The 25,804-nt window shown below is 43.7% G+C and overlaps 1 long non-coding RNA gene across 1 annotated transcript; it reads left to right on the forward strand.

Annotated features, from left to right (window-relative positions):
• Positions 1–2,275: 2,275 nt before the first annotated feature.
• Positions 2,276–25,804, forward strand: LOC120987168. The gene is made up of 3 exons (XR_005775942.1): positions 2,276–2,315; positions 7,812–7,816; positions 25,619–25,804. It is a non-coding gene; the product is annotated as an uncharacterized LOC120987168 (long non-coding RNA).

The raw sequence follows: 25,804 nt of genomic DNA on the forward strand, positions 1-25,804 counted from the left end.
CAGAGACCGGGAGTACCAGTTACCAACACAACCTTGGTGGACTCACTGGACAGAGACAGGCTACCAAATTCAACAGGTCCAGTATTTGGTTGTGGGTGGTCTGCCAGACTAACTCAGATACCGACCGGCGTGAGGTCAGGTATCTGGTTAGTCTTCCCTGGGAGGGGGAGATGTGTGGCAAAACTAACCTCACCACTGGGTTTTGGAGGGGCCTGTTTGCCAGCCTCTTACCTCAGGATTATGGCCCATATACTAACTTTGAAGGAGAAGACAGACCAGCCGCACAGCCTAAATCTGTGGAACTGTTTTGGGCAGGAAAGCCATGCTTGCGGTCGGCCAAATGTGACTTCCATGGAATTCGGAACCCCTGCTCGGATCTGGGTGATTTTTGGATATGTTGTTCACCCAGATCAGAGCTATCCATGGATGTATAAATTATGGGGATATGTTGGGTTTTGAGGTGGTTTCTGTGTTTTGAGAAAAAATAATTGTTTTCTGCCTGTGAGTGATTAAGTTAGCCCATTATGTTTGATAATTGTATCACAGGCAGAGCCCATTGTGTTTTGGTAATTGTATTTTGTTGATTGCGTCAAAGACAATGCCTATTCTGTTATTGAGTGCGTCATCGGCAATGCCATTGTGTTTGTTAATTGCGTCACAGACAATGCCATGGTGTTTGTGGAATGTATCGTTTTTGTGTTTAAACTGTAAAACTGTGAAGGATTGGCTGGTATGTTATGTCCTCAGTTCCCAACCAGGTCCACGGGGGTGGTACCCTTGTTGGAAAATGTGTATATAAGTCAATGCTTGTGTGTTAAATAAAGAGTTCCTGTTTTATCCTTCATCATGTTGAGGCTGGTGTTTGGGTAACTGATCGATACTGGGGATTGCTATACGCTGAAGATTTGCTATACTCCCCTGGCTATAACTACTAGCACTTGTAAGAGCTGTTCCTGTTCCTGGTTCCTGTGGTGGTTACGGTGTCGAGTGGAGTGCTTGGAGTCCTCGGGAAGCACTAGGAGCATCCATCAACGGAGGTACCCAGTCGGGGTGCCAGGAGATCTGTTACAACATTCATCCATACATTTTCCGGAAAAAAAGCCAGTGTCACATAAAGAATTTCATCACTAAGTACTTGAGTCCATAAGTAAATGAAATGTTTGTAATAATACGCCCATCCACCGGCTAACTGGGTCTGTATAAATGCATTTGAGTCAGGCTGGGTTCACACGGGCGAGATTTCCGCGCGGGTGCAATGCGTGAGGTGAACGCATTGCACCCGCACTGAATCTGGACCCATTCATTTCTATGGGGCTGTGCACATGAGCGGTGATTTTCACGTATCACTTGTGCGTTGCGTGAAAATCGCAGCATGCTCTATACTGTGCGTTTTTCATGCAACGCAGGCCCCATAGAAGTCAATGGGGCTGCTTGAAAATCGCAAGCATCCGCAAGCAAGTGCGGATGCGGTGCAATTTTCGCGCATGGATGCTAAGATGAAAGTCTATTCACTGTATTATTTTCCCTTATAACATGGTTAGCATTCTTAATACAGAATGCTTAGTAGAAGGTCAATTGAGGGTTAAAAAAATAAAATAAATATTAACTCACCTCCTCCAATTGATCGCGTAGCTGCCGGTCTCCTGTTCTTTCTTCAGGACCTGTCAAAGGACCTGTGGTGACATCACTGTGCTCATCACATGATACATCACATGATCCATCACCATGGTGCTGGACCATGTGATGAGCTCAGTGACGTCACCACAGGTCCTTTGACAGGTCCTGAAGAAAGAACAGGAGACGGACAGCTACGCGATCAATTGGAGGAGGTGAGTTAATATATTTTTTTTTTAACCCTCAATTGACCTTCTACTAAACATTCTGTATTAAAAAAATGCTATTATTTTCCCTTATAACCATGTTATAAGGGAAAATAATAAAATTTACAGAATACTGAGCCCAAACCTGAACTTCTGTGGAAAAGTCCGGGTTCGGGTCTGGGTACTTAACATGCCGATTTTTCTCACGCGTGTGCAAAACACATTAAAACGCTTTGCACTCGCTGGGAAAAACGCACATGTTCCCGCAACGCACCCGCATCCTTTTCCGCAACGCACCTGCAACGCCCGTGTGAACCCAGCCTTATTTTAAAAGCACACCAAATTTACACTGTTATACGAGATGGACACTGATTATTTTACATTGTATCAAAGTGTCAGATCTTTAGTGTTGTCCCATGAAAAGATATAATAAAATATATATAATATTGTGTGAGATACTATATATATATATATATATATATATATATATATATAGTATTACTTAATGGATTACTGAAAGAAGGTTATAACATCTAAACAGAAATCGATAAAATGCCCCAGTATATGTCAATTGCAACAGTTATCAGGTTTGCTGCACCTGTTTGTTTGTTAGATGTAACACTCAACAGTCAGGAGTAGATAATGATAGAGGGCAAGATACACAGTGGAAAGGCTAGTTTCTTTCAAAGCTGCAATATCTGATCTTAGGTAGCCTTTCCTTCTATTGATATATTGTCACCACACAAATAACAGAATTATCCTTTTGGAATCTATCCAGGCTAGACCTGAACTCTCCTCTCTTTTGTGTTTACGCTTACAACACAAGGGCTGCTTTTTACTGCAATGCTTCTGGAACAGTGTGACTTCACCTCCTCCGCTACACTTCTTCCACTGCCCTATTTAATAGAATGTGAACAAGGATTCTAACTGTGTGCTATGGGCAGGGAGTTTCAGGGACAAACAATTACTATATTTTATTGATTATCTCAATCGATGCAATTAACTCAATGGGGCATTTCCATCATGCCTGTCATGATAGAATAAGTGCATTGAGCGTATCTTTTGGGACATTTTCAAGCCTGGATTAAAAGACTTGATGCATTTCTGCTTCACTGAAAATTTATCATCATAGCTTCTTAATCTAATAAAGTAATATACACAGATGGTACATGAAAACCGATACAGTAACTGACATGATGCCTGAAGACTAGATTAACTTCAAGCCAGGGTGCACAGAATCTATGTTATTTGGGCTAAACAGATACAATAATGGTTTTAGGTGAGAAGTACTGTAATATCAGACATTCAACTAGAAACATGAACGCATGCATTTACAGTAGAGTTAAGCAGACAATTAGAGATTCAGTTTGTTACTTGTTCGCATCATTTTTAGAAAAGTTTGATAGGATCCGAATTAATTCTACATGAACCAAAGTTGCTCTAAATGCTCTGAAAATCGCAAAAAAGCATGCAGCTCACCATTCTGGCCAATGATCCCAAAAATCCAACCTTTTCCTGCTCTGCCCCCCCCCAAGATGATTGGATATTGTGGTCGGTGTCATCATCATCCTACTGTTCCTCCATCTCTTTCTTCTCCAGTGGTAGCTCTTCATCTTTATCCTCCTTCTCAATGAGATTTTCTCTTTGTTTTTCCCCAACAGTTGCAGGGTGGTCGTATCTAATGAGCTGAATATTGTAAATCACAGCCAATAGAATGTAGTTGAAATGCAAATTTTGTTTATTTGAATGCAAATAAAGTGCGGCATTTTTGTGCAAACGTTTGCGGCTGATATGATCAGCTTTCTTCAGGCACTGTGCCGCTTGTGAGTAAAAAAGAGTCCAAAGTTGGTACACCATGAGAGGAGAGAGTGGGGCGCTACTGGTCGCCTACAAGAAATGTGGTGAGCTACCACTGACTGACCTTGAAGCAACACATTTTTTCTGTTTAGGTAGTCTGGTGTATGACAAAATCATTCACGGCTTTATGCATGGCAATACTTGGCTTTACACATATGATAATAAGGAGGGGGAGTGACACTCAGCCCTGCTACTGTGGCAGATGGGAGGATATACATGTAGAAGCTTACTGCACAGTGAGAATTGCAATTGCAAACAATTGTTTAGGGAAAAAAATAAACAGCTGGGCAGAATTATGAATATCATACAGCAAAATGAAATGTTGGTGAAAGTGGAGAACTGTGCGACAATTATCACAAGTAAGTGGTACATCAGCAACTGAACAGCCAGCAACTTGGTCAGGTGCGGGTTTAGCTTGCAGATACGCTAATTGCTGGTCGAAAATAGTTTTTTAATGGTCACACATTCTGTTATGGATGTCTCACGATCGAGTGGTGGACAAAGAGGTGGAGTCTGAGCAGGAGAAAAAGAGGTTGATGATGATGACAAGGACACTGCAATGACTGGACATGCAGGCTGTCACAGACCAGGAGAAGTAGAACAGACTTGTTCTGATTGGGAATGTTGAGCAGTTCTGTTTCCCAAAGCATCCGGTGATGCCGCTAAAGTACTGTAATAAAGCCCTGGTACTTATGTCTGTGTTTAATCGCTCACTGCTTATTTTAGATCTTGGACACAGCTGTGGTTTCATGTGACGGTCTTGTGGAGAAAAAGATACCCAGGCCCGGCGCTATAATAAGGTAGACCAAGCGTTTGCCTAAGGGCGCAGAGACGAGGGGCGGAAAAATGTAACTTTTTTGTATTTTTTTCGCCCCATAAGGCGCTGTCCCCCCCCTGCATCTTATGGGGCAAATAATAATGAAGCGCTTCCATTTTGGAAGCGCTTTATTAGTACTGGAGGACCGGGAAGAGGTGAAGGATCTGTACTCACCGCTTCCTGGTCCTCCGCTCAGCTGTCTGCTGTGCAGGGCTGCGCACCATGTGACCTCACTGTCCGCAGCCTTAACAGCTGACAGCCGAGAACCAGGAGGAAGAGAGAGAGTGCTGGTGGTGAGGAGCGGCGGCTTCCAGGAGCAGGAGAGGTAAGTTATTTTTTTTAATTTTATTTACGCTGATGGCTGACATGGGGGGCATGATGTATGACATGGGGGGCATGATGGCTGACATGGGGGCATGATGGCTGACATGGGGGCATGATGGCTGACATGGGGGCATGATGGCTGACAATGGGGGCTGATGGCTGACATGGGAGGCTGATGGCTGGGAGGCTGATGGCTGACATGGGAGGCTGATGGCTGACATGGGGGGCTTATGGCTGACATGGTGGCATGATGGCTGACATAAGGGAATGATGGCTGACAATGGGGGCTGATGGCTGACATGGGGGGCTTATGGCTGACATGGTGGCATGATGGCTGACATAAGGGAATGATGGCTGACAATGGGGGCTGATGGCTGACATGGGGGGCTGATTGATGGGGGCTTATGGCTGATATGGGGGGCTGATGGCTGACATGGGGGGCTGATGGCTGACATGGGGGCATGATGGCTGACATGGGGGGATGATCTGAGGCATTGGGTGTCTGATCTGAGGTCTGATTAACATTGAGGGTCTGATCTGAGGTCTGTTTAACATTGGGGCTCTGATCTGAGGTATGATTAACATTGGGGGTCTGATTGGGGCTGTGAGCTGAGGTCTGATTAACATTTGGGGTCTGATTGCTGGTCTGACCTGAGGTGTAAAGCAAACTACTTTTTTCTTACTATCCTCCTCTAAAACCTAGGTGCATCTTATGGACTGGTGCGTCTTATAGGGCAAAAAATACGGTCCTCAAACCAGCGATTGTCTGAAGCAGAGAGAATATACCAGGACCACACAGAGGAGAATCCAGCTGCTGCAGATGAGACCAGGACCAGGTGAGCTGCGAGGGGGGGGATGCCAAAATGTAGTAACTTCGCTTGTGTTGGCAAAAATCCTTGCACCGGCACTGAAAACACCATACAGGAGTTTGTCTCACAGAGCTAGCAGAAGCTGAGCTTGGTGTATTTCTGTATCCACGTTATCAGCGGCTACACCAGTTCCAAGGCCGACCACAATATAAGCAGATCTGGCTCTGGCAGTTCTTTTGTAAGTTTTGGCTGTACATTGCCTCCACTCTTTATTGCCACCAAGCATACCGCCCGTTTGCTCAGATATCTTCTTCTCTTCCTACTCAGCACCCCGATGGATGTTCTGTTCAAAACGCAATCATCACCATAGTTCTTACCCTCCCCGTCACTTTTAGTAGACTGTGATATGTCATCATGAACTCCTTAGCTCCCTGCCAATTCTCTCCTCTGTATTTGCTCCAACTGCCATCACTGTACCACCACTACAAGTGCTACTACTACTACTACTACTACTACTACTGCTTCTTCTACTACTACTACTACTACTACTACTACTACTGCTACTACTGGCCAGATAGCTAAGCTGCTAATAAATAAATTCTGACTCTTGGATGATGAGGCATGGGTATTCTGTTTTACACTCTTCCATTTTCCAGACATTGTATTATGAGGCATAATAAAAATTTAGAATTTTCCTAAATGGAAAGTAGCGTCTTTGGTACACAGTCATACAAATATGAGACATTTACTGCATGTGCTCGAGCGCAATGCTCGAGTCTCCTCCCCGCATGTTTTGCGGCTGCTAAGCAGCCAATAAACGTGTAGGTAAGTACTGGCCTTGCTGTAATGCCAGTAGCCATGTTGGCTACTGGCATTACAGTGATTGGCAGGCCGGAACACATTATTGGGTGCTATATAGCACCCGATGACACGTGTTCGGCTCATTCTAAGTCAGGGAGAGCTGAGGATAGGAAGGGACAGAAAGTGTAGGGAGTGTAATCGAATATTATAAGTGTACAAAAATGTTTCAGAGACCCAAAAGTCCTTGTAAGGACTATTGTGTGTGACAGCAGCAATATATTTTTGTAGCGCAACATGCGCTAAATTGCTCAGTGTTAGGGAGAGCTGTGCATAGGAAGGGACTGACAGTGTAGGGAGAGTAATAGGAAGATTTTTTTACAAAAAACTTTTCAGAGACCCAAAAGTCCTTTTAAGGCCTTTTGTGTTTGACAGCAGCAATATATATTTTTTGCGCATCCTGCGCAAAATACCGCGTAATAGGCCGCTGCGGACAGTTCAATTATTTATGCCATATCTCCTGTGTAAATTGTGCGCATCCCTAAAATATGAGTGACTTCCAATGAACTTTTTCAGTAGACGGTGTCCGCTGCGGACAGTGAGATTAGCTGCGCCACATCTCCAGTGCAAATTTTTTTCTGTGACATAAAATTACATTTTTCAATAGACGGTGTCCGCTTCTGACAGTGAACTGACCAGGCCCATATCTGCTGTGTAACGTGTGCACGGCCGCCATCAGGGGGGTACAGCCGATACCCCATTAAGGGGCCCGGACCCTGGGGGGCCCGGCCGGTCCTGAGCCTTTTCTTTTAATTGACTTGATAGGCCGCGTCACTACAGGGGGGCAATTGCCCCCCCTTGCCCCCCCCCCGCTTATTCCCGTGCCACTGGCGCTGCTTTTCCCTTTAAAAACAAAATTTAAGGCTCTGACTCTGAGCCGCCGCGCTGATCCGAGTCAGTTACTACTCGCTGAGTTGCTGTGCAGAGGAGCGCACGTTACATCAGATTCTGCCGCACGCCGCCTTCAGATTCGCGCGTGGCGGGAACTTCGGGAAGTGAAAGCCTGCCATTAGTCAGCCCAGGAGTCAGTGCCGGCTCCATGCTCCAGCCTCCATTACATGTTGGAGGCACAGCGGCCACTGACGGACCACCCCACTGATTACATTAAGGTGACCTTAATAAGGGGTCCATTAGGTTTTCATAATGGTATCCATCATTTTACTGATAAAATGGCATGCTGAGCTATTTCAAAGGCTCCAAATTATTTATTTAGCATATTGATCCTTATGTTGTCTAGCTCTATGTTGTGTGGTCTTTGCTCGGGGGTAAAATGCAAAGCTTTTTTCTGGATTATACCAGACTGGATATTTACTTATTCAGATTCAGCACAGGTGAAATTTTCCTCTGTCACAGTTAGTCAAGTGCAAGCACATAACCAAAAATGGATATGGCCCAAGGAAGGGGAACTGGTGGTAAACTAGGGACAGGGTCATTGTGGTCTGAGGCTCCCTGCTACTTGACAAGCACCTGTGACAGGTGCAAAGCGATCTCCTATCCCCTAGTCCTGCCACACAACTTCATCATGAGATTATATTATACAGTCAGGTCCATAAATATTGGGACATCGACACAATTCTAACATTTTTGGCTCTTTACACCACCACAATGGATTTGGAATGAAATGAACAAGATGAGCCTTAATTGCAGACTGTCAGCTTTAATTTGAGGGTATTTACATCCAAAGCAGGTGAACAGTGTAGGAATTACAACAGTTTGCATATGTGCCTCCCACTTGTTAAGGGACCAAAAGTAATGGGACAATTGGCTTCTTGGCTGTTTCATGGCTAGGGGTGTGTTATTCCCTCATTATCCCAATTACAATGAGCAGATAAAAGGTCCAGAGTTAATTTCAAGTGTGCTATTTGCATTTGGAATATGTTGCTGTCAACTCTCAAGATGAGATCCAAACAGCTGTCACTATCAGTGAAGCAAGCCATCATTAGGCTGAAAAAAAAAAAAAAAAACATTAGAGAGATAGCAAAAACATTATGCGTGGCCAAAACAACAGTTTGGAACATACTTAAAAAGAAGGAACGCACCGGTGAGCTCAGCAACACCAAAAGACCCGGAAGATCTCGGAAAACAATTGTGGTGGATGACTAAAGAATTCTTTCCCTGGTGAAGAAAACACCCTTCACAACAGTTGTCCAGATCAAGAACACTCTCCAGGAGGTAGGTGTATGTGTGTCAATGTCAACAATCAAGAGAAGACTTCACCAGAGTGAATACAGAGGGTTCACCACAAGGTGTAAACCATTGGTGAGCCTCAAAAACAGGAAGGCCAGATTAGAGTTTGCCAAACGACAACTAAAAAAGCCTTTACAGTTCTGGAACAACATCCTATGGACAAATAAGACCAAGATCAACTTGTACCAGAGTGATGGGAAGAGAAGAGTATGGAGAAGGAAAGGAACTGCTCATTATCCTAAGCATACCACCTCATCAGTGAAGCATGGTGGTGGTAGTGTCATGGCGTGGGCATGTATGGCTGCCAATGGAACTGGTTCTCTTGTATTTATTGATGATGTGACTGCTGACAAAAGCAGCAGGATGAATTCTGAAGTGTTTCGGGCAATATTATCTGCTCATATTCAGCCAAATGCTTCAGAACTCATTGGATGGCGCTTCACAGTTCAGATGGACAATGACCCAAAGCATAATGCAAAAGCAACCAAAGAGTTTTTTAAGGGAAAGAAGTGGAATGTTATGCAATGGCCAAGTCAATCACCTGACCTGAATCCGGCTGAGCATGCATTTCACTTGCTGAAGACAAAACTGAAGGGAAAATGCCCCAAGAACAAGCAGGAACTGAAGACAGTTGCAGTAAAGGTCTGGCAGAGCATAACCAGGGATGAAACCCAGCGTCTGGTGATGTTTATGCGTTCCAGACTTCAGGCTGTAATTGACTGCAAAGGATTTGCAACCAAGTATTAAAAAGTGAAAGTTTGATTTATGATTATTATTCTGTCCCATTACTTTTGGTCCCTTAACAAGTGGGAGGCACATATGCAAACTGTTGTAATTCCTACACCGTTCACCTGATTTGGATGTAAATACCCGCAAATTAAAGCTGACAGTCTGCAGTTAAAGCACATCTTGTTCGTTTCACTTCAAATCCATTGTGGTGGTGTATAGAGCCAAAAATGTTAGAATTGTGTCAATGTCCCAATATTTATGGACCTGACTGTATATTCATACATAATCATATAATGTATCTATATGAGAGCAGACAGCCTGATTGCAGCTTGCACTGCCTGGTGTGGTGCCACGTGCTGCTGACTGAGTAGAGTGCTGTGCCTGTGCATTTAACATTGTGAAGGGGTAGGGGGTGCTGCTATTAATTGCATTGTGAAGTTGTCTGGCAGGACTGGGGGGGGGGATACAGTTACGAGATCGCCTTGCACTTGTCACAACAGGTGCTTGTCTAGTTAACACAGGGCCATCCTCTATCACTTATTGTTATTAACCCCTCCTTTGCCAGCCCACCCAGCCCCATTTTGCTGTGTGTTCTGCTTTGAACATTTTTTAGTCCATGAAGAGGTTAATTAAGTGTTGGAGGGGGTGGGGGTTGTTATTGTGCATATTGTGTTTGGGAGCCATTCAACAAGTTTGACCAGTTGGGTTTGAGAGCGGTTGAGTGTCATCCACAGATGCCCATAACAGTGTCATCCACAGATGCCCATAACAGTGTCAAAAGAGTCTACCTTGTCGTGGTAGCAGGCTTCATATTCTTTGGTAAAAAAATCCTTACTGAAATCACTGATTATCACTTTTTACTGTCTTTGTAGTTGTAAAAAAAATAATGAAATTGGGGGTGGATACTTGGGGGTGGAGGGGGGCTGGGAGGCGGAGTCAGGATGGATTCTAAAGGGGCGGAGTAGGAGGGGGCCACGGAGGGAGGGGGGCCCAGGCCTTGAGCTGTGCAAGGGGCCCCAAAATTTCTGATGGCAGCCCTGAAGATGTGGAGGGGGGGCTGGGAGGCGGAGTCAGGATGGATTCTAAAGGGGCGGAGTAGGAGGGGGCCACAGAGGGAGGGGGGCCCAAGCCTTGAGCTGTGTAAGGGGCCCCAAAATTTCTGATGGCAGCCCTGAACGTGTGCACTTCTAAAAAATTTCTGTGACATAAAATTTTATTTTTCAATAGACGGTGTCCTCTTCTGACATTGACCTGACCAAGCCCACATCTCCTGTGTAACGTGTGCGCTTCTAACATTTTCCTGTGACATAAAATGTAATTTTAAATAGACGGTGTCCTCTTCTGACAGTTGGGAGTGGGTAATTTGCGTGCCCCCCCTTGCCTTCCTTGGATGTGGTAGCCGTTTCTCAGGTTCCCTCTCCGGAATCGAACATTGTTTCCTCGTTACTCGTGGTCACCATGTTAGGCGCATAAAAGAACATCGAAAGTTGATAGGGCAGACATCCAAATGGATCATTGACGTCACGGGGACGTTTGATCAGGCAGAAGTTATCTAGAGTCAACAAAGCGGCAGCAGGCCCTCGCCCATAATATTTGCGATGGTCAGCTCACCTGCAGGACCTCAACCATGATTTTTTTTGATGGTCAGCTAAGCAGCAGGCACTCTCCCATAAGAGTCTGGTCAGTACAATCCACACCGCCGGGGATCACGTAACTAATTAGCACGGAGGAGTCTCGTTGTTTATCGGAATTAACCAGACAAATCGCTCCACCAACTCAGAATGGCCATGCACCACCACCCACAGACTCGAGAAAGAGCTATCAATCTGTCAATCCTTTCCGTGTCCAGGCTGGGTGAGGTTTGCAGTGTTGAGTCAAATTAAGCCGCCTTCTATTTTAAGTTTCAGCTTTTCAACCATACTTCCCCCGGAACCCAAAGACTTTGGTTTCCCGGAAGCTGCCCGGCGGATCATGAGAATAATGTAGCCGGATCGCCTGTTGGATCGTCTTAGAACCTCTGACTTTCGTTGTTGATTAATGAAAACATTCTTGGCAAATACTTTCACTGTGGTTCGTCTTGCGCCGGTTCACGAATTTCACCTCTAGCGGCGCAATATGGATGCCACCGGCCGTCCCTCTTAATCAATTCCGAAAATCAACAACATTTTTGGCTGAACTTGCACTTTATATACAAGTAAATATATAGGAAATAATGTTTCCTAACAATTTTTCTTCTAAAATCAATTTAATCTTCAGTTTTGTGCGTATTATTGTCAGTCTGTAAAAATGGCATACTAATCGGACAACATCGTTTCCAGCAGCGACCTGGGAGTCTAAGATGCATCCATACATCCTCCCCATGCTGTTCCCGAACCATTTCGGTGGTGTTTTCATCAATTTCTGACATTTTCCTATGAACCAGGCACCCTCCCCTCTTCAGAGCAGGGGGTACCTGGTTTAATGCTCGGGTCCTCCCATTGACTTCCATTAAACTCAGGTGCTCAGTCGAGCACCCGAACATCCCGATGTGTTCGGCCCGAGGGCCCGAGCACTACGGTGCTCGATCAACACTAAAAGGCACAATTAAATGTCCTTCTTTTTCAACAAACACATTGAACACTGCTAGTGACAATTTTCTGTATGATTTCTGCCTACTATGTTAAGCAGTTTCCAAAAAGTCCTTTCTAGTTTAAAAACATGTTGTAAACCTGGTATGAGATTATTCCACTCTTACCCCCTTAACAGCAAGATGACGATGCAGGAACGATGGTAATATTTCTGTCTACAGTGTAATTTGCATTTAATTTCACTGGTCTAAAATGGTGTTATTGAAACAAAATGTTTTTGCTATAATAAAAAAAAATGTGCACTTGCTCAGCAGCAGAATGCTATTGAGGTGCTGTGCTGGCAATAATATGTAGAAACTTAAGGTTTTGGCAAAAAAAACTTCACATAAGAAAAAAATAAAATTCTCATAGGTGGCTGGTTTTGTAGCGCAGAACAGTAGAATGAGGTTTTGCAGCAGATGTATTATTAAGCACTGTGCCCCAGCTGCTCACTCCCTCCAACTTCTTTCCCTGATAAAAAAAAAACCTGAATTTTTTCTCTCTATTCTTTTCCTCCACTATCCCTGTTACACTTGAATATATGTTTGCTTGTGACTCTGTATACTGTCTAACATCACTTTCTGTCAGACAATGCATGCACCCACCCACCCTCATTTATAGCTCAACACAGAATGATGTTCTGCTGGTTCTGCACAGCCAATTAGGACAAGCACTCCCCCTGACGTCCTCCCGGGGTCATGTGAGCATCTTTCTTCTTCCTCAATTGTGGTTTTGCCTGCCTACATGTGCACTAAAATGTCACTGCACGCTGTCCTTCTAGATCCATCTGCAGCGAACCTGAAAACCCTCATGTTCATTTGACAAATTTTTATTAAATTCGTAGCAAATTTTATTTATAGAGTCATATTTATCTCTTACATCTGCTCACATCAGAATGGCTTATCAAAGCTAATTTGGCCTGCAATACTCCACATATGTACAACGCATACTAGGTGCTCTCTGCAATGAGAAAGAGTACCCCCCAGACAACGAATATATATTGCAGAGAAACACATAGCATATTAGTCTCTATGACGAACCTTAACCGAATGTTCAGAGGTTTTCTCATCTGTACTTCTTTCTCCATTTTATCAGGCTCCTTTTCTGCTTCCTTCTCCTTTTCACCAACTCTCAATTCATTGCTTAGATTCCTCAATGAAGGAATAGAATTCTATAGAGTCTATAGAGTAGGGAAGGGAGAGAAGGAGAAGAGAGGGGCTGCTGCAGACAGGCATAGGGAAAGAAACTGACATATAGACTGCTGCTGATTTGTAAATTTCTTAAAGGGGTTATCCAACCTCAAAAATGCCCCCGCCTGGGCCTCTCACACAGATTGTACGTACCTCGCGCCCCAGCACCTGCATCGCTTCTGCTGCCCACACACCTACCGTACGAGGGGAGGGGAATCTTGTAGTATTTCAAATACGGTTGATCACAGCACTCATCTAATTGCTGGCTTTTCACAGGATGCTCGTCTGTGCGGGTCCCCAAATCCACCTATGGGAACCTATTCTTGTTGCATAAACAAATTGACAGCACTCCAAAATTGAGGGTGAAATATTATGTGATTTATTCAGCCAGATATAATTTTAGGCCTTCAGTGCTTTTTCCAATGTGTTGGCAGACACTCTTGGAAGTGTAGCGGATAGGAAATCATTAGACGCTGTTACCATGGAAGTGATTCTCCTGGCATCATCTTCAGAGAATGAAAATATGTCACTTGTGTCACGCTGACTGGTAGTTAGGGGGGGCTTCAGTCAATAGCAGCACACAACAGGGACATGCCTTCATAGCATCGCGCGTGATGGGTCAGTGTGCAGCAGAAGCAATGCGGGAGCGAGGTAAGTACTGTGTGACGGGACCGGGCATTTTGGGGGGGGGGGGGGGGTCATTTGTTAGGTTGGATAACCCCTTTAACTGCTGGATTCACATGTAAACTGTTCAGTTCTGTTATGCAATGTTCTACATTACTGCTGCTGTTTAAGAAGGTGTGCTACAGATAGTTAGCGGGTTTGAAACCCTGTTTCTCTATGTCCTGTCTTTAGGCAGACATGAAACCAGCTAGTCTCCACCCAGTAGCTCAGAAAATATGAATTACAGACTTAATGTGCAATCTGCTAAAAATGCCAGATACAATAATCATATGATGGACAAATATAGTGTTATTCCTCACATATAAATGGAAACTTAGACTGCTGGTATCCAGGGAAACAGGGGAGGGGGTGCCACCTTTAACTCACCCTTGGTTCCTTTACCCAACCTTGACCCATAACAAAAGACACCAACAACTATCATTTTATTGCTGGGTGGTGATCGGCCACAGCTTCTTTATTAAAGCGGCAAACCTTAATAAACAATAATATCGGAGCTGTATGCCAAAGGCTGGACTCCCAGCGGGCAAGTTAAACCATAATCATCAGAGCGGTGTGCCAACCGCTGGGCAGTTACCCCATCTGCTACCACCATATCTCTGCTGTACTCAAATGCCGCCACGGAGGAGACCCGTTCTCCCAACGGGGCTCCGACCACCACCCAGCAGAACCGAGTCTGTTTTAGCTCTCATACAGGCCAGAAAAGGAATTGTCCAAATTAACACCCAAGAAGAAGACACCATCAGGTCCCATTAAAAACCAAGGGCAATAAGACCCGTGATGAGAACATAGTCCAACCACTTTTCAAATCACTAGTCAGACCACACATGGAGTACTGTATACAGTTCTGTTTCCTGTGAACAAGGCAGACATAGCAGAGCTGGAGAGGGTTCAGAGGAGGGCAACTAAAGTAATGACTGGAATGAGGGAACTACAGTAACATAGTAACATAGTACATAAGGCCGAAAAAAGACATTTCTCCATCCAGTTCGGCCTGTTATCCTGCAAGTTGATCCAGAGGAAGGCAAAAACAAACAAACCCTGTGAGGTAGAAGCCAATTTTCCCCACTTTAGGGGAATAAAAAATTCCTTCCCGACTCCAATCAGACAATCAGAAAAAATCCCTGGATCAACGACCCCTCTCTAGTAGCCATAGTCTGTAATATTATTATGCTCCAAAAATACATCCAGGCCCCGGAAGATCAGCAAAATAAGGGTTATTCACTGTAGAAAAAGACGACTGAGGGAAGATCTAATAACTATGTATAAATATAACAGGGGTCAGTACAGAGATCTCTCCCATCATCCATTTATCCCCAGGACTGTGAAGGAGGAACACTCTGTGTCTAGAGGTAAGAATGTTTTTTTTTTTTTTTTATTCCATCATTTTTATTATAAATTTTCATATAAAGTATAGCATAGAATAACAATGCAATGTGGTTTACAGTGGACGCAGCCACTGACAAATGATATTGTACAATATGCCCAAACTTCAATTAACATCCATGACTTTATGTCTTATTACATGAAGGGTATGAGAATTTGCATATAATAAAGTTGCATATATATTGACAACCACGTATTCTATAGTATCTTTGTGGATGATTACAAGTCACAGTTGTTGTCTCGTCCAAATTTAGATATCGACAAGGTAGCTATGACAACTTTAACGACCCGACTGGTCCTTTATAGGCCCTAACTAGATGATAAAAATTCTAGTATTCTAACATAAAACTACAGATAACTAATACTAATAAAGAGATCTGTCTTTTAAGGAGGCTTAGCATCAAGAGGGACCTAGATGAGGAAACATTAAGAGGTATTCCCAGCTTTTCCCCTAACAGGAGGCCGAGCTTGTGAATATCAAACTAGGGGGAAAACCTCGGGTGAACCATTCATGGGTTCCATGTGTACTTATATTTCACTGGAGAAAGCATTGAGGGTGGAATCCTCTTTTCATATGGACAAGTTGTGTTTAATTCAGTTATTACTTTTAAGATGTCAGGGGGAGATATCTCCTTCCAGTGGCGAGTTATGATCAACTTAGCACTGAGCAGGACATGCCCTATTATGGGTCTATATGAAGGGTGAAAATGTTGGATACCCAAGAATAATAGAGCAAGTTCTGGGGATGGGAAAATCTTATTTTTGGACAGTTCTCCTAATAACACAAATACCTGATTCAAGAAATTAGCGATAATTGGGCATGACCATAAGACATGAATCAGTGAACCCACCTTGCCACATCCCCTCCAGCATAGGGGAGAAGTAGAAGGATATATAATATGGAGTCTTTGGGGTGTAAAATACCAATGCAGAAGCGTCTTAACCCCGGCCTCATAATGAGTGACACATTTAAAGTTGGAGGTTAAAAAACCAATGGCGAATGACCAATTATCTTCAGGGAATGTGCTGCCCAGTTCTCGTTCCCATTTCTCAACAGGTTTGGTTTTAACAAACTGAGTTTTATCACCCATAAAATCATAGATACGTCCAGTTGCCCCTTTTTTCAATAAGCCCTGGGAGCAGAATAGTTGGAGGATCCCCAAATGTGTGGGAGGAGGTGTTTTGACTGTGGTCATTAATAAGTGTTTAATCCTGAGGTAATTAAATATCTCGCCGGGTGGGAGTTGAAACAATTGCTGAATGGTATTAAATGGGAGAATCCCATCAGTATTAATAAGCTGAGAGATCCTCTCAATCCCCTTCTCTCGCCATCTGCGCAAATTGATATTCTGAATTAATCATTCCAGAGAATAGGTGTCTGAGTGATAGAATAAGGCTTCTCTAGAGTCTGTGGATGTGCTGTGTATTTGTAACCATAGCCTCCCTGTGTGTTTCACGATCATAAGGGAGAGGTCAGGAACCTTCCCATTCCATATGATGCCAATTAACAAGTCTCTCAGGGAGCCCTCGTTAATTGAGTGGGATTCAATTTGATGCCAAGCCTTGGTACAATCTTTTTTTTCCACCACTCTCTAGCTAATGACAGTCCAATTGCTTTGTGGTAGTCACTAATACAAGGAAGACCTATCCCTCCTGCTTTTTTTCGTAGGAAGAGTTGTTTCTGGGCAATTCTGGGTCTAGACGCTTTCCATATGTATTTTGAGAGAATTGACTGTGCCTTCTTGAAGAATATAATAGGAACTGAGATGGGGAGAGCTCTGAAAACATAGATCAATTTAGGCAATGTCATCATCTGAAATGCTGCCACCCTTCCCATCCATGAAATCTCTTTCATGGAATATTGGGAAAAATCAGAGGACATGGTCGAGAGGAGGGGCTCATAGTTTTGTTTGTTTAAAAGGGAGCAAGGGTATGTTAGCTTAATTCCCAAGTATTGGAGTTCTGAATCTTGCCAGTCCAGGGAATATTGGGATTTTAATATTGTGATATCTTTTTGGGGGATATTGAGAGGTAAGGCTTGGGACATGGAGTTGTTTATTTTATAATAAGAAAGTGTGCCAAATCGCGTTATTATGTCAAAGGCAGAACGTAATGATTGAGGAGGGTTAGATAGGGTAAGTATAATGTCATCCGCATAGAGAGATAATCTGTGGTCCCCGACCACCAATATCTACCTCTTGGATGAGGGGGGTATTCCTAATATGCTGAGCTAGAGGCTCCAAGGCCAAAATGAACAAGAGGGGTGACAATGGGCACCCTTGGCGAGACCCATTGGTTATCTGGAAAGGTTCCGAAAACACCCCGTTTACCCATATTTTAGCCATGGGGGAAGTATATAAGCTGTAGAATGCATTCAGTATGGGTAAGAATGTTTTTTCACAACATAGAAGAGGATTCTTTACGGCAAGAGCAGTGAGACTATGGAACTCTCTGCCTGAGGAGGTGGTGATGGTGAGTTCACCAAAAATTCGAGAGGGGCCTGGATGTATTTCCGGAGTGTAATAATATTACAGGCTATAGCTACTAGAGAGGGGTCATTGATCCAGGGACTGTAACCACTACACTATATAGCTGCATCCTCCCGATAACAGTGCCGAACTACCGCCCCTTGATCTCTACCTTTGAATTATATTCATAACGCCTTCCATAAATGGCCCAGAACAACCCACCCGGGAGATAACCACCAACCACCCTACTACCAACTTCCTGAAAAAGAAAGGGATAATCATATGTCAGGACACATGAGGTCCAGAGCTCTGGAATAGACAAAGGGGCATTATCACAGCGAGGGTCACCAGCATCACCGCGCCTCCGGCGGAACTCTATACCAACCACCTCCGGAAGAAGTTATGACCACCTGAATTCCAGGACCCTTTCCGAAAGACTTCCACCACTCGAAAAAACCAAAGAGCACCCACCGGGCCTGTGTTCCTCTCTCCGCACAGAAGATATACGAAAGGCCAACCATCAAACCGCTGAATGCCACAAATCTGAAAGAAAAAAACAATTAGCCCGAGCCTCAACACACAAAAGAGGATCGTGTAACTAGCCACAAAATAGTTATATTTCATCCAAAAAAATAATCTTTTTTCTTCTTATTATTATTATTTTTTTTTAAATGACCAAGGTAAATTGTCAAACCAACCTAAAGGGAAAAACAATTGGAGCCCCACCATGCGTGAAGTCATTACCGAATACCAAACGAACCGACCAGCCGGACCAAAAACAGGCAGAGGGGAGGTACACCCCCCTTTATATTAACTGGATCGACATGTATAGACGGACCCCAATCCCGAGTACTATTACCCCATACAAAAATTCTGGAATAACAACCCCCCGTGCAGTGCGGCCTTGAATGAAGAGACAAACACCTTGGAGAAAATATTAATAAGCCAGAACAGAAGGCTGAAGGAGACGGGACATAGCTATCCAGCTAAATACTCCCTAACTAAACCCGTATCGCCTACCGTACAATGAAACGATACACATGCAAAGTAATGCTTGGAGGGTCACCATGCTGACCTGTGAAGTCCCGTCAAGAGGACCAGTCAGTGGGTCTGACCAGCATCAAAACCTAGATTTGAACGGGGAATGAAAGGCTGCCGTTTTACTGTGTAACTCCATGAATTATGTTTGTATCAAGGCTCTACCCTGAGCGATGTCTACGAATGGACCTGGTTATCCGCTTCTGGCTTACCAGCTAGTTATACCTGTGACTACTGATTTTGTCATATTCACTCAACAAGGGGCAACCCTGCTTCGTACAAACCATGCGGCACCAGTATACTAATACCGCCCTCATGGCAACCAACCAAGCTGAACTAGAATAAAGTCTCTTGTACTGCTAACATCGAAAGCCTGAAAAGGGTTATGAACCCATGTACATTACATGCAAAGCAAGTGTCTTACCACCAGGGCTTTTTTTCTCAGAGAAAAGGTGGCGGAACTCACCCCCCTCACCTGGCCATGCCCCTACCCACCCCTAGGACCGCCCCCTAAAACTGCCCCTTTAGAGAACAGGGATGCAAGTAGAATTTGGGGGGGGCTATTAAAGTCCAGCCCAGCAAAGAAACCCCCCAGATGGGGATGGCACTGTCAATGGGGAATCTGGGGATGGCACTGTTAATGGGAGATCTGGGGATGGCACTGTTATGGGGTGGAGGATCTGTGGATGGCACTGTTATGGGGGATCTGTGGATGGCATCCACAGATCCCCCATCCTATAACAGTGCCATCCACAGACCCCCCCATCCTATAACAGTGCCATCCATAGACCCCCCCACCCCATAACAGTGCCATCCACAGACCCCCCCCTTAACAGTGCCATCCACAGACCCCCTACCCCATAACAGTGCCATCCACAGACCCCCCACCCCATAACAGTGCCATCCACAGACCCCCCACCCCATAACAGTGCCATCCACAGACCCCCCCACCCCTTAACAGTGTCATCCACAGACCCCCCATTGCCGCTCCAGTACAGTTATAAAATGTGTAATTCAATTAATAATGATTCATGCTGCCCGCTCTGTAGTATAACATTCAATATATCCTACTCACAGGGCTACTGTTATATCGTAATGCAGGCCAGCCGGGCAGACGAGCGGCAGAGTGACTGACTGACGTCACGTGCCTGCGCCGCCTGCTTCATTCATAAAGTAGGCCGGGCAGGCACGTGACGTCAGTCAGTCACTCTGCCGCTCGCCTGCATTACGATATAACAGTAGCCCTGTGAGTAGGATATATTGAATGTTATACTACAGAGGGGGCAGCATGAATCATTATTAATTGAATTACACATTTTATAACTGTACTGGAGCGGCGGGGCCGGAGCACAGTGAACGCACCGGCCCCCAGCTCCTCCTCTCAGTCCCTCCCCGCTGATACATCGCAGCCTGCGATGCTGGAGCATGGCAGGCTGCGATGTCAAAAGGTGGCGGAACACCGTTCCGGTGCGTTCCGCCAGAAAAAAAGCCCTGCTTACCACTGAGCTATAGCTTTAAACTGCACATCTCCCTTGGATTCGACCCTACTGGATCCCACCGCACTGTAACTCCTGTAACACTGGACATGAGACAAGTGCATCACCACCAAGCTGCCAGTCTGCATAGACATGTTAGAAGCTGAGCAGAAGTGCCCAGTTATCAACCATACCAACGGAACCTTGGGCCGGCGGACCAGTACCGTAGACTGCAGAAAGAAAACCGTAATTGCGGCTGTGATGATATGAACTCACAACCATTTACATTAAAGGAAGGTCCATAGCCACGGGCTATAGAGCTGAATGCTAGAGGGATTACTACTACTGCGCCTTGCCACCGTACATATGAACTGACCATGCCCTATATGTCATTATTGAAAGGCCAAATAGAACATTATTTTTTTTTTATTTCCATACACACAGCCTTGTGCCCGCATATAGGAGCATAACAGGCAGTACTACATTACACATGAAAGCACCCGCATATACCGTTCCCATATACTCTCCTATGTTCATTATTTTTTATTTAATTATTTGTTATTTTATTTTTTATCTTTTTATTATTATATATATATATATATATATATATATATATATATATATATGTTGAAAAATCCACAGCACATCCAAGTTGTAAAAAGTAAAAAACGACTTTATTCACCAGACACGCGACGTTTCGATCCACTCAATGGGATCTTTTTCAAGCAGTGACAAAAGTGGGCAGTGCATAGTGCATATTTATGCGGTTTAAACATGATTAGTCAATTAACAAATCAAATACATTTATCACATATAATACAAAAAATACCAAAACAAATAATGTTATCGCTTATTTTAAATCAATCAGACTCAGCATATCATTTACGTGTAATACAATGGCATTGTTCCTTTTTATACAATACATCTTAGCCATCGAAAATATAGCATAATTCATTAATTGTGAAAATAGTGGATACAGGTGTAAATCTTTACAATATCTTAATGATATACAGTGCACAGGTGTACCTTCAGTGGGAGATGACAAGGATCACGGGAACACGTAGTGCAGTCACAACACATGGATCTCGGCGTATCAGACAATGCAATGCGCATGTCTAAGGACCTTTCAGAATAGTGTAGTCACGTGATCGCGCGTACACCGGTCACGTAGTGCGCATGTCCAAGGACCTTGGAGCTTGTAATCGCACCACGTGATCTCGCACCCGATCACGTGATCAAGGATATCACGTCACAAGAAAGGGAGGGGATGCTGATGTTCCACACTATGTATCGTATAGGGACAGCTGATCGTATATCCAGTCATGTGTTCAAATGTATAATCACCTCATCATAAAGAAATATTGACATGTAAAAGAATACAGCTAAATTATACAGTAATCGTAATGGTGTCTGCATCTCGGCATATGAAGATCTTGTCTGTATCCGCATACAGTGGACACCGTATGTCAGTGTTGGCCGCATTTCTCCGGTCCCGCTTTAGGAGGTATATACATATATATATATATATATATGGGTCACTGGCTAGTCAGGGGATTACACGGCAACATCTTAAACGGAAGTACCGCTCTTATGAGGAAAACAAAGAAAAGGTGTGTAGTGAGCGGTAGTACCGCCAGAGCACCAATTCGAGTTGTAAATTCAAAGTGGTCATTCTGGAGCCTCCCAGTCATATCGAGGAACACAACCAATGTGGCCCGGTTGTCACCGTATAGCCCCAGGTTGAAGTAACCCCCTGTTCATAGGATTCCATTCCTGGAGATCCGATGTAACAGCCCGGGGTCATCCTCTAGGTTGGGGGGCAATCACAAAGGAAACACCCATAAGAAAAATCCTCGTGTCGCCTATCCCTCTGATACCAGTGACTCCAAAAACAACCACCATAATCGGCCAGAGAATGTAGGTCATATTCTGAACATCATCGGTCACCCACTGCAATACTACACATGACAATAATCATAAGCCAGGTGCAAAAAGGATTAATCATATATTGTAGTGCTCAAGGACTACCAATTATTAAATGTATATAAAGAAAAAAGAATAAAACTTTGTGGTATGACTAATCCAGGTCCCATAATGATCCAATTGGTTGGCCCTGCACCGTTCTCCCCTGGCACAAAGCAGATCCACTGACACCATCCCCTGAAGACAATAAAAACAATAGAATTACCTTGTTGGTTCAACAAGGGGCACTACCACAAATAACTTCAAAAATGGAGTAGGCGAGCAGAGTCCAAACATGACAACTCAGGACAAAAGCCAGGGCCTATAATCAACGTTTAACCCTTGAGGTCTCAGGGTATTTAGCCTGGCGATCCATCGGATCTCACATTTTTTTAGTAGACTATTTCTGTTACCACCTTTTCGGGGAGTAGGAATGTGATCAATGAGCATAAATTTAAGGTCACTTTCTTTGTGGCCCATGTCAGTGAAATGTTTTGGAATCGGGAGATCCATACGTTTTTTGCGAATGGTATACCGATGTTGGTTGATTCGACATTTAAACTCCAGTGAGGTTTCCCCCACATATAGTAACTGACATGGGCACCAGAGAATGTACACAACGAATGAGGATTCGCATGTTAAATAATATTTAATTTGATATTTTTTCTGTGTCGAGAGATGCAGAAAGAAACTGCCTTTTTGCATATAGCGACAATTAATGCAATTCAAACAAGGAAAACTTCCCAATTTAGGGCAACGTAAAAAGGTCTGTCCAGATTCTTTCTGTGGGCCTATGTCAGTGTGTATTATTTTATCTTTAAGATTCCTGGCCCTCTTGTATGACATGAGGGGAGGAAGAAAAAATTCTTCAATTCCCCCATGTCCACTCTTGAGTACCGGCCAGTGTTTTAATATGATTTGTCTAACCTGTGTACTATCTTCAGTGTATGTTGTAACTAGAGGAATTCTCTTGATTTGTTTGTTGTTATTCTTCTCCTTCTTTTTGAGAAGCTTGTCACGTGTTTTCTCTTGTGTCGTAATGAGATGTTCATTTAATAAAGATAGAGGATAGTTTCTATCCACAAAGGCCTGTGTCATGCGTTTGAGGGTATCCGGTAATTCATCATTATTACTCACAACGCGTTTAGCGCGGTAAAACTGACTTAAAGGCAGTGATTTCACCATAGCTCTTGGATGTGCACTGTTGTAACTCAACAGGGTATTGCGATCGGTGGGCTTGGAATACAAGCCCGTCGATAGCACACCCTCCTTGATGGTCACAACAGTGTCCAGAAAATGAATCTGTTCACTTGAATGTTCCAATGTGAATTTAATATCTATATCAACCGTATTCAAAAAATGAAAAAACTCAATAAGTGCACTCTCTGTCCCAGTCCAAATCAAAAAAATGTCATCTATGTATCGCCACCACCTCAGGACATGCCGGAAGTGGGGCGACACATAGATGTACATCTCTTCGAGGAAGGAGACCGCCATGTTGGCGTAAGTCGGGGCCACATTGGACCCCATGGCGGTCCCCTTCCTCTGGAGATAAAAATAATCTCCAAACAAAAAATAATTACATGTCAGTACCAGATGTAATAGTTGCAAAATAAAGTCCTGACATTCAGCTGAAAAGGTCGATTGGATCAGAGCCCTAGTGACTATCTCGATCCCAAAGTCATGTCGGATTGAGGTATATAAACTGGTAATGTCCAGTGATGCTAAAATTGCATTCGGTGGAACAGTAGTCAATGCCAGTTTATTCAAAAAATCTGAAGTATCCTGAAGATAAGATTTAGCCGATACTGCATATTGTCGCAATACCCTATCTAAAAAGATAGAAATATTAGACAAGATGGAGCCTCGGCCCGAGACAATGGGTCTCCCAGGTGGAATTTTAAGATTTTTGTGGATCTTAGGCAGCAAGTATAGAAAAGGTATCATAGGATGTGGAATTATTAAAAAATCTCTAAGTTTGTCATCAATGATGCCAGCATTGATGGCTCCCTGTATCACACACTGTATCTTACGTTCAATATCCCATCTGGGATCAGTATTCAATTTCTGGTAGACCTCACAATCATCCAACTGTCTATTGGCCTCTGCAATGTACTGATGAGTGTCCATGACCACAATCCCACCGCCCTTGTCAGCAGGCTTGATGGTGAGACTGTGGTCACGGACCAACTCATCAATAGCACGCCATTCCAGTAATGTCATATTAGGATGTACAAATTTACTTTGAGCATTCGATTTCAATGTATTTACATCTTTGGTCACTGCATCAATGAATAACTCAATTGCTGGCGAGGACACAGGAGGAACAAAATCACTCTTATTGTACAGGTTAAAATCACTCAATTTCAATTCAGTATGGGTACTGATTTTATCTGTAAATGAATGTGTTGAAAACCAGGTTCTGAGCTTAAGTCTACGGAAAAATTGATATAAGTCCGCTTCAAGTTGCAACCAATCTGTGTTACTATTGGGACAAAAGCTCAGACCCCTGGCCAACACATTCAATTGTGTATCTGACAAAACATGTGATGAAATATTTACCACAATGTTGGTATCATTTAGTTGCGTTTTTTGACAAATGGCCTCTTGCTCCTTGTTTTTGTATTGATAGCGGTGGCGTTTTCGTCCTCCGCGTCGCGTTCGTTTCTTCCTGACGAGCTTGCTGTATGCTCTAAAAAAGGCTCAGTAACAAGATTATTTCCTTGCATTTGGGTTAAGTCCCTATTTAGGGATTTCTTTCCAGTTTTTTGAGGGCGTTGTTGTAGCTGGTGATTCATTGTCCAGTTATAAACGTTCCCTGTGTTGTAATCCGATGAATCGCGCTGCCATTTGCTGCGCTTGGTATCCTGTATGTCAGTCCTTAATTTATCCAGGAACGGTTGAGATTTAGATAAATATTCCTGATATTCATCTGTGGACAACAGGGAGCACAGTGTAGCTTGTAAAGCTTCCTGTTTTTCAGTAGTATCAGCTAAATCTTTTTGAAGAAACTCCATATTAAGTAGAATAAGGTCCAATGCAAACTTGTTAGCGATAGATTCATATTTAATGCGAAAATCACTGTCATGCATGTACATAGTAGGTTGTGAATGTGTCCTCAATCCACGAGGTATTCTATTGGTTTTGAAATATTCTCCCAAGGTGGTAAGATGTAAATCAAGACTTACCAGTTTTTTGGTAATACGTTCAAAGTCCCGTTTGGTATCCATGATATTTGGGGTGGACAAAAACTCGGCATTTCCTTTGTGGGCACCAAGGATTCTGCTCGCCTGCTCCTGAGAATATGAAAAGACGCCTGGTGTAGGCTGATCCCCAGTGGGAAAAGTAGTATCAGAAATCATCCTGTGTATATCGGCGTGCTTAGCTCCACTTGATGCAGTAATGATACAGGTAGAAAGGTGTGGGCAGCACAGCTGTCTGTACGGTGCGGTCGGAGTGCCAGCGGCTGAGGAGGCGATCCACCTCCAACGATATATATGTTGAAAAATCCACAGCACATCCAAGTTGTAAAAAGTAAAAAACGACTTTATTCACCAGACACGCGACGTTTCGATCCACTCAATGGGATCTTTTTCA

This window comes from Bufo bufo, chromosome 1 (assembly GCF_905171765.1).
Source record: "Bufo bufo chromosome 1, aBufBuf1.1, whole genome shotgun sequence".
NCBI lineage: Eukaryota > Metazoa > Chordata > Amphibia > Anura > Bufonidae > Bufo > Bufo bufo.